The 12374-nt window shown below is 44.2% G+C and overlaps 1 long non-coding RNA gene across 1 annotated transcript in view; it reads right to left on the reverse strand.

The window, feature by feature from the left end:
* The window catches only part of LOC138527838 (uncharacterized), a 188079-nt gene extending 178712 nt beyond the window's left edge, over nucleotides 1-9367 (reverse strand). Inside the window, exons 1-4 of the long non-coding RNA XR_011284060.1 lie at nucleotides 9306-9367; nucleotides 9129-9197; nucleotides 8930-9021; nucleotides 5116-5193 (exon numbers count right to left, since the gene is read on the reverse strand). This is a non-coding gene — a long non-coding RNA (uncharacterized lncRNA). The remainder of the gene's footprint in view (nucleotides 1-5115; nucleotides 5194-8929; nucleotides 9022-9128; nucleotides 9198-9305) is intronic.
* Between the last annotated feature and the right edge of the window lie 3007 nt (nucleotides 9368-12374).

Consider the following 12374-nt stretch of genomic DNA (forward strand, 5'->3'; position numbering starts at 1 on the left):
AAGAGCAACAGAGGTTTGAATCCTGGATCTGCGCTTAGAAACCGAACTCAGATACGGTATTAGGCGCGTTATAAAAAAACAATTAAATTTTGTGAATTAAATTAAAGTGTGACTCAGAAAGTTCAACTTAAAAGTCTGTCTGTATGCAAAACATATCCTTACCTTCACAACTAAAGCTATATTTAGCTTTAGTTGTGAGGAGATGTGAGGATATGTTTAGGGATGTCAGCAATAAAAGAAATGGTGATCAAAATAACGTTTTGAGCTTCTTCCAGTGCCTACCTTGCTTTTCAGCCCCTCTTCCCCAAGTTCATGAAAGTTCCACAAAAGTCTCATGATTACCTTTCTCAAGTTCAAGACAATTCCCAATTCCACAGGGTTCTTTCCCCCCAAGAATTCCACAAATCCTCAGGGTTCCTTTCCCCAAGTTCAGGAGAATTCCACAAATCCTCTGGGTTCCTTTCCCCACGTTAAAGGCAACACCGTTCCAAAGAAAAGGGTGTTGAGGCTCCCATCCTCAAGACAGCACTAAAGTTCATTAAGTCTCAGGTTTTCCTTCCCCAAGACTTCAACTTGCCAACGTATACTTTGTTTCAGTCTTTCAATGTTCAAAACAACTCCAGATCAACTTGACACTCCTTCTGCATTGAATTAACAGTTCAATCAGATTACTCCTTCTTGGTTTACTTCAACAATGTCTTTGCCTTTCACAATTGAGTGTTCCCTGGTCTAGGCGCAGTTGTCAGACCACATGGCCCACCCATTACAGATCATGCAACCAGCAGCCTGGGGCTCTTTAGCCCACACAGGTTCTTCTGGATCTGCTCCTGTGTAAATGTTCACATTCACTTGGCTTCTCCTTGTCAGCTTCTTGGCTTTGCCACAATGTGTCACATATCCTTTGCCAGTCTTTGGCCTTGCCACACTGTATTTATGCATAAACTTCACTTCGCAGTGGTTTTATTTCTTTACCACCTTTCTGTCATGCTCTTTCGCAATCTCGTTCGTTGCTTTCAAATGGGCAATTTCACATTCATCTATCAGGTCGTAGCTCTGCCCAAAACGTGTTCATTCATTTCGGTATTCAATATATATATATATATATATAATAATCTTTCACTTTCGCCGCATAGCCTTCCAAACCGTGGCTTAGGGTTTGTTTACTTGTGCGCAAATTATTCTGTTAGTTTGGCAGTTGCCTCGCATACACACAGCCCTCAGAATCACCCCAGTTTTGTGTGACGTTCCCCTTCACTCATCGGTCCCTAGCATTCCCTCCAGGTAGCTGTGCTGTTCCGTTTCTGCTCTGCCTGCTGAATTTCCTTCAACTGCAAGCCTTGCTCGCACTTTGGATGCTCCTCTGTTCCCACTGGCAGCTCCGCTTCTCTTCCGCAGATGCTGGTGGCTAATTTGTTTCCTTTTTTTGTCCACAGCTCTGGCTGCACATCATTTACCATACAGGCTCCAACACCCATGGTTTTCTTACGGGCAGCCTGTTCCTGGGCACCACAGTTCCTTGGGGTTGTCTGCCGGCGTTCTTGTTCTCCTCTAGGACCCACCATGGCTGCCTCGCAAACACGATCCCCTGCTGGTCTCTGTTCTGCAGGTCTCCTCCCTTCTTATACACCTGCAACTACTTGACAGGTTGCAGGTGTGCGTTCCCAATTGAAATTGCCTGACTGCAAGTTGGGGAGAACTTGGGACATGCCTGACCTTTACAATACTCTGCTGGTCTCTTCCTCGTCTCAGTACTAGAGTGGTGAAATTACTTAATAGTGTTCAATACCCCTAGTCGCCTCCTCCTTGCCCCGGTACTGTAGTAGGTTGAATGAGGGAATATGAGGAGAGATGTTTTACAATAGCCCATAAAGGCCGGGAAACGGGGATAGCTTGTCTCAACCTTAAGCCTTCTCTTCTTTACCCTCTTCCTGGTGCTTCTACACTGATAATATATCCTGTTTTTTTCTTGGTCAGTGGAACAGGGTAGTAATACCCTATAACTGCATCTGGTATTGAGGGTTCCTCCTGAAATGGAAATTAGGGATACCACATCTCACCCAAGGACTACTCATCCCCAATCCCCAAGGTCCCTCCACCCAGGTGATCTTCCCTCACTTCTCCACCCCCAGGGTCAGGATGCTAAAGCGATGGCCCTTCCCTGGCCACCTGAGAAGAGGATCCAAGGGGAGTAGGTGTGAGGATACCCTCTGGTTCCTCACACCACACATTCAAATTGTAACTCCCTTGAACTTATTCTCATCTCCTCTCAACTCTCTGCCTCTAATATCTCCACCGCTACTTCTCCCTCTAATCATTCCATCAGCTTTGCCTCAATCTCCACTCCGACTTCCACCACTCTCTCCCCATCTACCACTTCCATTACCAAGCACAGATTTCCCTCCTCAGAATTCCCCATCTACCTCTCTGACCTACACCACTCTCTCCCCTCCAATGCAAAATTCACATTCCATCCACTGATAAAGCCTTCACTAACTTTAACACTGCTCTTAACACTCCCTTATCCTCTCACTTCCCTCTTTCTACCTTTCTACAATCACTCCTAAACCCTCCCCTCCTCAGCCTTGGATTACGCCTACCATCCACACCCTGAAAACAAGAATGAGGAAAAACCTTTGCACTTGGCAAAGATCTAGAAACTCCTCAGATCTCCAACTCTACCGGACTGCTCTTCAAAAATACTCCTATTCTGCCAAACAGGGCTTCTATCTCTCCCTCATTTCGTCTCAATCATCTCATACTAGGCACCTCCAAAAATCTCTCAACGGGATTCTCTTACCCCTCTTAAACCCTCCTCCATCTCCTCTACTCGTTCTGCTAATGACCAAGCTCTCTACTTTGCTTCAAACATTTCCAACATTCAAAACACCCTTGAAAAGTACCTTTAAGCCCCACCACCTGCTCACTTTTCTTCACCACTTCTACCCTCCTCTCCTGCGACAATGTCTTCCTTTGCCCTGACTAACCCTGGTGAGATTATTGACCTTCTCCTTGGGAAAACCCTTCATGCACTCCAATTGACCCTGTATCCCCACACATAGTGAAACTCATAGCTGCCAGTGTTGCTCCATATTTTACTGCCCTCTTCAACTCCTCTCTTGACAGTGCCACTTTCCATCATCATACAAGTAAGCTACTGTCATCCCTACACTTAGGAAACCTGGTCTTGATCCTAACTGTCCTGCCAACTTCCATCCTGTCTCTCTTCCACTTCACTATTCCAAAATCCTAGACGTGTAGTTTTCAACAAACTCACTGAATTCCTTGAAACAAACAACCTCTGGGATCCTCCTCAATCTGGCTTCTGACCTCTGCACTCTAGTGAGTCAGCTGTTATCAATCTCAGCAACTACATCTCCTTATGCAAACGGTTCTGTTGATGTATTCTTATTCTTCTCGACCTCTCTGCTGCCTTCAATACTGTCACTCATTCTGAACTTCACTCACCACTATCTATCCGAGGCATCAGGGAGAAGGCCCTTGCTTGGTTTGATCCATATCTCACTGCCACATACTTCCAGTTGTCCTGGAACAACCTTACCACCCTATTCATCCCCCCCCTTACTGTTGGTGTTCCCCAAGGGTCACTTCCTGGGTCCTCTATACCTCTGCTCTTGGCACCTTCATCTCCTCCTATGGGATCTCCTAACAAATGTTCACTGATGACACTCAGATCTTCTTCCCCTTTCCATCCGTATCTGATGAGATACGGTCAAAACATTATAACTGTCTCGCCGCCATCAAATACTAGATGGCATCTCACTTGCTCATGCTCAACTCCATTAACACTGAGGTTTTCTAATTCCCATCCAAACATGTTATCTCATCCTCTCCTCCCCTTCTTCTATTCTTCTCTACTGACTGCCTTCCTTATTCTGTTTCTGCTTGCAACCCTTATGTCGTCTTCGACCATTCTCATAACTTCTCACTCTTCATCTCCAATTGTGTCACTTGGGCCAGCCTTAATCTCCTCAACACTGCTAAGCACTTAATCTCCTCTTTAGTATTTTGATTAAAGTCTACTCTATGGTCTTCCCAACTATGCTTTTTCACCTCTCTGCAAAGTCAACTTTTCTGTCTGTACACTCTTCAACCTTCCCAGCTTCATCTCCACCTCCACCTCCCCAGCCCATTGTCAGTTAGACTGGTTATCTATGAGACAGGGCAAAGTATAAATTAATTCTCATCATCTACAAAACTATACATAGACTAGCCCCGCCATACCTATCGGCCCATCTTTCTCCATACTCCCTTTCGCGCCCTACGATCATCCTCAGCTCACTGCCTTGCCACCCCTTGCACTGCCTCTCATTTCTGCTTTCTTCCTCTCCTTCCTCCTTCACTCTGGAATGCTCTTCCTCTCCCTCTCCATCCCTATTTAAATCCAACCTCCTAGCTCTCCTCCTTTATGAAGAACCAATTGCATAGCATTCTACGCCACCACATCTCCCTCTTCTCATCTCCCCCTACAACTCTATGACAAATGCACAGCACTTGTCCCTCACGCCTTCATCCTAAAACATAGCACTTCCTCCACTATCCCATTCGTATGTTACGCTCTACTGTCCTTGTCATTGTTTCATGTCTGTACCTCCCCTGCGTCATCTGGTGTTATAGCCACATCCTCTCAATTGTTAAGGGACATTGGTCCTCCATGCTATAAATCGATGTTAACATGTTTTGTAAGCATTTTTTTGCCGTAAATGCATTGTTTTCCCTGTAATTTTCATTAAATAAACATATTTCCTTCGGGGCCCCCCAGGGACTAGGCCATCGCACTTACTAAAGTCGGGCCTGTTAGGAAGTCACACATGTAGACAAGTGTGCTGCACAGGTGGCTTAGAAGTCACCACCAGGCACTCCATACACAATGGCAGGCAGGTCAATGGCAGGCAGGTTAAGCACAGGAAGACACCCATAGAAGTAGGCCACCAGACACCACAAGATCTCAAACAAAATCCTGCGGGATCCAGAAATCGCACAATATCTCTTGTGAGAATCTATTTAAGACCTGCTTACTGCTACAATGTGCCAGTTGTTCCAGTATTCCTGCCTCGACAGCTCGGTGCTCTCCCAGTGGTGGAGAAAAGAACTTACCTGGATTGTTTACTGAGCCACCCAGCCACAACCTCTGGCATCAGGTGGCACTCTGCTGCATCCTCTTTGATCTTCAATCTAAGGAGAAAAAGACACAAAAAGAGGTCAGTCATGGCATGAGGCCCCTGCTCAACAGCGATAGTGTCATTTTATTGGCAGGACTGTGGAGTCACGTGAGGTCACTTTCGCTTGTAGTTGGTGTGCTGTGGTGCCGGAAGCCCAGGTCACAGAAGGCTATGCACAAAAGCATGCCACGCTGTGCACAGACTGCAAGCAGGGGAGTTTAGCAGACAGAGTACAGAGCGCACATCAGAGAAGGATGCGGGAGGGGTCAAAGCATGCTGAGTAGTGGCTGTGGGCTTGGCCCCAGACATGGACCAGGAGAGAGTCGCGCACACAAAAGGTTGCACCCATGGAATTGTGCTGTAACCTTTTGTGTCCAACCCATAGACATAGACCCAAGGCTACGTGGGATGGATATTGTTTCCTTAGTCTTCCACAGTTACACTTTGTGATATAGACAGGTGGGATGGTGGGTTGAGAAATCCTAATAAGGAGACCTCAGACTAAAACCCTTCCCTGGTTTGTAAGGAGTGAACAGAAAAAGACCCTTCCCAAGAAGTGGAGGTACACACCATCCACATAAGAACAAGATTACAGCCCTCACACCACAGTGGGCACTTGCTTAACTGTGGTCATAGTCAGCTGGTGAGGAACCAGTTGGGGAGGATGGGTGCAGGCAGCTATCAGATGGTCACGATTCGTGTCCACAAAGTCCCTGGAAGCCAGAAAACCAGGTAGGCCGTTACACATAACAGTCCTCTTTCCACCTTCAATTAGCTTATGAAAGATACAAATGCTTCAAAGACATTCCACAATCTGCCTCTCCACAGCCGTTGACATCTATAAATATAAATATCATGTGCCCATCCGGCCAAAGATAGATGAGTAAAATACACAAAAACCAAAGAACTACCCATTCAGCATCTATCTACATGTTGCACGACCATGTCAAGAGCCCACTGTATACACTAGAACCTGCTAACTGAATTGACCAGGATGTCAAACCGGCATGCGTACCAGGTTTTTCAAGTCGACACAACACCCCTTCTGGCACCATCTTATCTTGATTAAGTCATTAACTTTGTTATGCCATTGAGCACTTGGTCCTTTTTTCATCAAAGATAAATTGGCTACAAAGACATGACACAATGTGCACACCAACACCGGGGAACATCCATATACATTGGGAATCTATCAGGGAAAATTCAGACAAGTTTAATACACAGAAAACTCAGAAAATGCCAATTCAGGTCAACCTAAATGCAGCAAAACCAAGGCAAGAGCCCAGTGTATAATACAGGACTTGCCTCCAACATCCCATCATTACTGTAGATTCAATTTGGCAATGAGTCAGCATTTTTCCTGGACACGAAGCACTAAAGGTGTGTAACTTTTTGTCTCTTGTAGTTAAGTGCTAAAGTTGGTGTGTAACTTTTTGTCTCTTGTATTTAAGTGCTAAAGTTGTACCCACATCCTTCTTGTAAATTTAAGAACGTTCAAGCAGAATAATTTGACGTGTGGAGTACATTGTATATACAATTAGAATTGTGATAATGATCTTTTGGACTTTCAAAAGATGTATGATTTGAATATTAGATGGTCTTCTTTTGACAATCACATTATTTACTGTAAAATGTAGCTTGTATTTTTTTATTGAAGAATGTGCTTTTGTTATTGAAAGCCTTCTTGAATCAGCATCAGCTGTGCCAACAATACAAACGCTAGTCTGAAACGGTTAAATCCACCTCTTAAGGATTGTAACCTTCTTACTATATGGGTAAGAACTTTAGTTAACCAAAAAGAAGGTAAATATCAAAACAGTACCATAGAACAACAGGTATCAACGAGGACAAATACATAAATGAATGCAATTTTATTTATTTAATCAAAAAAATATTTTCCCTTTAAAAAAAAAAAATGATCAAGTTACATAAAACATTGTATAAAAGACACCACGTAAAAAAGCAACACAAGTAAACCAATGTGTATGGGTCCTATTCATATATTAGTACCCGACGAGAGTCAAGCAGAATGCAACAAGCATTCTGATTGGCTCTCGCCAGGTCCTTACCCGGCCGAGAATCCTTCGATTCTCGGCTGGGATTCCAGCCGCCTTGTCCTCGGCGGGGGCGTGGCAGCCCCTCAGCCAATGAGGAGGCTCGAAACGGGGCCATCCCTGCTCCGAGCCTCCCCACGGCTGAGAGGCTGCCTTCACCGGCCGGGACTCGGGTAAGCTTTTTCTTTTTTTTTTTCTTCCTTCCCTCCTCCCTACCCCACTTACCTTTTTGCTCCTGCATCCCCACTGGGGAACGATAGCAGGCTCCAGCAGTGTGGAGACTCGGAGTGGGTCATCCCCTCTCCGCGCCTCCACACGGCTGGAGGCTTCCATCACCCCCCAGCGGGGACGCAGGTACTTTTATTTTTTTACTTCCCCTCCCTCCCTTCCGCCCCTTCAAAACCCACTTATCTTCTGCTTCTTTTTTCAGGAGTGGACGCTTCCCAGCACATCCGCTCCCGATGGCCACCATGGAAAGGGAAAACGGACTCCGTTTTCCCTTTGCATGGCGGCCATTTTCTTGGTCGTTTCTTTTTTTTCTTTTTCTGTCCCAAAACGCTGCAGCGTTTCGGGACAGAAAAAAATGTTTTTAGTGCCCCGGTCACGCACATAATGCGGGCCGGGGTACTAAAAGCAATATGACCCGAGCGGCGGGGGCATTACCGACTCAGGTAATTCCCCTGGGCCTTTGTTATGGCCAGAGCGAATAACTATGGGCCCCGGGGCATTACCTGAGTCGGTAATGCCCCCGCCGCTCGGGTCATATTGCTCAAGTACACACTATGCCTCCGTGTAACTTTCCATACTGGGGCCTTTTTATATCTTTCAATTAGATCTTCCAAGTTTGTTTTCCTATTGCTCTTTGTAACAACCTGACTTGTACAAGTTTCTGTCCATAATGCACACATCAATGTTGGATCAATGTTGGACTTTCTTCAGGGGCAAACGTTGTCTTGTGTCTGCAGTATTAAAAAAGTCTTGATGTATTCTCCTGTCCTGCTTCAGAATAATTTGTATGTAACCCTATTGGTTCAAAGCACTAAATTAGTATAATATACTATGATCTTCATTTCATTTTGATCACTGAACAATACCCCAATCCCAAAAAGGGTAAGGCATGCTTGTAAATCACATACCTAAAGGGCTCCTCGGGTGTATTTCCCGTAGCCTCCGGCCAACCTCAATTGGTTGCGATAGGTAATAACCTCTTTCTTGTCAGTATATTAGCCTGTAGCCTCCCTGGCAACCCCTGCACTGCGGGACTGTCTCTGTATCCCTACAGCCCCCCCCTTCCCAGCACTTGTCTGCACTTACCTTGCACTTGCCACCAGCTGGCCCTATTTATTTATTTATTTATCTATTTATTTCTACTTACCTTGTACTGCACTTTTCCCTTCCCCCTACCCCTGCACTTGCGCGGTCTGAATGACACCTGGCCTAGTAGGATCGTTGTCTGTCCTCCCCCTGTTCCCCCCTCCCTGCCTCGTCGCGCCTTGAAACACTTGTGTATAGGCGCGTTACAAATGCCATATCATATCATATCATATCATATATCCTTTTAACCCACTCTAAACAAATAACAAACATAGACAACAATTAGTCTAAGAACACACGAGTACAATTAAAGCTGTGTGAAAAAACTAATTCACACATCGGTGCTGCCTAAGTCGTTGACTTCTTCAACCAGAATCTTACCTGCGGTCACTAGTTTCTATATTTTTTCTTCAGAACAGTCAAAGTTGCGGTGGAGGTTTCACAATTGTTTATTCAGTCAGTTACGATCTCGCCTGTAATGAACACACAAACGGAAACCACATTAGCCACCACTCAATTGAACAAAGATTATTTAAATCACTGCAGTAAGTCATCTTGCTATTGCAAACATAGGACTTACTTTGACAATCTCTGTTTTTCAACAAAATATGTTCCCAAGGATCTCTTAACCAAGGAGCTCTCACGGGATCTAAGGGAGAATAGATGGAATTACTGTATGTTATTATGTCTATCCCTCGAAGGACATATCTAAGAATCCCAAAATCACTTGCCTGGAGGGCAGATATATCAAGCTCACCTCTTTGTTTTATCTAATTAGTAGTCCAGAACTCTGTCAAAACAACTGCATCAGAATCCCGCTCCCGTGTTTTCAAAATGACCACGATATGTATGCGTATGCGTGAAAGAATGTTGCAACGCCATACGTGATGACATCATCGCACGCATCGCGTTTCTTAAACACGTATATTCGTTTATGTGGATGCTGGGCATTGAAGTCCGTACATGCACGGACATTCAAAGAATTATTGCTCTCTCTTTATTCGTTGAGACGATACCAATGCCCACAATTTTTACTTCTTGATAATTCCAGCGGAGTTTAAAAGCAGGCCCACAAACCGCTAAGGTGAAATGGCCACCTACACTATAATCATCACGGTAGTGGATCCCATATTAGTCATACATTTCCTTATGGACGCCTAATATCTCTTTTCAGGTTATTGGTATAAATACCTCCATTTGATACAGGTACAAGACCTATCTTCACATTTCATTACACAGTTGCTATACCCACAGTATCATATTGTATCTGAATATCATTATACAACACACACAAACAGACCTGATTGTGAACCTCTTAATGACTTGATGTTATTACATGTTTACTCATTGCCACAAGGGGCCAAGCTAAAAAAACGTACGATTGTCATTTTTAATGGTTACAAATTTCTGTCATAACAAAGATGGTCGAGCAGCAAAAACACACCAAATACATTTCAGGCGTTATGTCATTCTACACTCTCGTTCAGACCATGGATGTGGCTTTTGGTTAAACAAAAAAAAATGTTCCAGTTGCAATAGCTTTCTATTGATAATCTCTTGTGATTCTCCCTTGATCTGTTTCAGAATCACCCAGCTAAATTCGTTACAATTGTGTTTCTACTGCCAAAAGTGTTTAAAGGCATACTCTAGTAAAAATTTTTATTGTCCCTATGGGTCGGCCATGTTTTTTTAAGGCTAAGTTGGTCGATTTTAGAAAACTTTCCTATGGACCATACTCGAGTTTTCGTCCATTAAACGCACGCGAAAACAAGCACCTGGGAGCCGCCATTTCCTGATAATCCTATCTTTTCCCCGATCGCCCTGGCAGACCTGCTTTTGCGGCACTAAATCAATTCCCCCGCCCCTGAGCCTGACATTATCAAAACATTCATATTCCCCGCCTCTCTCTGTGACGTTTCTGTGCTGCGTAGGCAAACGCGCCCAGTCGTCTTCTGCGCGACTCCACACAGAACCCGGAAACCAACACAGATCAACTCACAACACAGCGCGCCACAATTCGGAATATGAAACTGTACTTTAAAATGAAACAGCAACACGTACATTTGGTAAAGTACATTTATTTGACATTAAATGTTTAGAGAATATTCATCAATTGCCATATGAACTCCGAAAGCCATTTATTTTCTTTTATCTGTATCCGCAATAACTGTTCCGTTTCATCTTGAGTTACGCGCTGTTCCATTATGGCACACAGGGTGTTCATTTTCGTAAAAAGTATCACTTTGGAAGCACGGTGAACCGCAAGGCTGTTCCATCAACTAGGCACTAGTCCAGCCTAAAGTTCGTTATGTTACTTCTAGCCACTAGGACAGCATAAGGGCATGTGGGCCCTTGGCGATCGTCCCATAATATGGTGATCGTGCTCCAGTTGTTGACACGAAGCTGCAGGTGTCTGCTGAAGAATCCGTCCGCCGGTGTCTCAAACAGGTGGCAGTTGCAGAAAGGGATCAAATACCTGTTAAGAAAACAAATAAAAGATAATTAGTCTCGCTAGCCGAACTTCATTAATATTACTCATTTCATTTATTATGGCCGATCAGAAACTATTTGCTTGCAAGGGTAGTTCAATGGGGTTTGTTGTTCTCTAACATAAATGCGAAAAGTAACGAGATAAATCGAGGGCAACACACAATGATAAACGACACTCTACATGCATGAGGAATGATATGATATATGATATGGCATTTGTAACGCGCGTATACTCAAGTGTTTCTAGGCGTGACGAGGCAGGTGGGGAACAAGGGCAGACAGACAACGATCCTACTGGGCCAGGTGTCTTTCTGATCGCGCATGGGGAAGGGCTGTACATGGTTAGTTGAATACAATTTAAATAATTGGGCCAGCTGTTGGCAAGTGCAAGGTAAATGCCGGGACAAGGGGCTGAATGGTACAGAGACAGTCCCGTGGTGCAGGGAAAAGTGGCTGGGCCAAGGAGCGAGATCGGTGACACCAGTGATCCTGCATGCCGATGTGCCCACTACAAATAGTTTTAACATCTTTTACAGTCTTCATTCATTCATTTATTCATGCATCCATTCATTAAATCTTCATTCTGGTATAAAAGCGTGTAAAGATTTACTTACATTATATTTGAAATTTCCATTGTGTCTCTTCGTAATGCAGTCTGTAAAACGGACCGTGCTCTTGACAATGATTTTTCGTATACTGACCTAAAACTGAAACTCGGTCTAGTTTCTGAATTTTCTGCCTTATCGTCTCTTACGTTATTGCGCACTCCCTTCAAATGTAGTTCTTTCTGCATGGTCCCTGTCTCAAGGTCAAAAAACAATAGACCCTTATACTTCCAGTACGACTTCTGGGCCTCATCTGTGCACTGTCCTTCGCATTCTTTATTTGCAACATCACGTAGTATAGGCATCTATGAGAACTTGAAGTTTTGAACCCGTCTATGTAGTGCGCCTCAATGTGCAAATGCGAACTGGCTTCTCTCCCAAATGCCACGGCCTGCTTGGCTGGCGCGTTCTAAGTGCCCCCATTTTTTCCCCGTTGTCTGCGAGCTTTGTAGCCCAAATTGAGACATTTAATTTTTTGCGGAAGGTCAGGGAAAGTATAAAGTACCACAGGAGTTGAGTTAAAAGTGTGATTTATTGTTTGTTTGTTTTATTTTTTGCAATACGCAAGCCTCCCCTCCGTTAACATTGCGCAGCATTTACATTTACATGAGATGAGACATGAGAAAAATATATACATACACATATGTGAGGTGAATAGAGAGAATTCAAAGATGACACCCAGCTTAGGTTTACAGGTACACTGTACAATAACATTTATTTACAAAAATACA

Source organism: Ambystoma mexicanum, chromosome 7q (genome assembly GCF_040938575.1).
Source record: "Ambystoma mexicanum isolate Mex_15411 chromosome 7q, UKY_AmexF1_1, whole genome shotgun sequence".
In the NCBI taxonomy this organism is placed as follows: Eukaryota; Metazoa; Chordata; class Amphibia; order Caudata; family Ambystomatidae; genus Ambystoma; species Ambystoma mexicanum.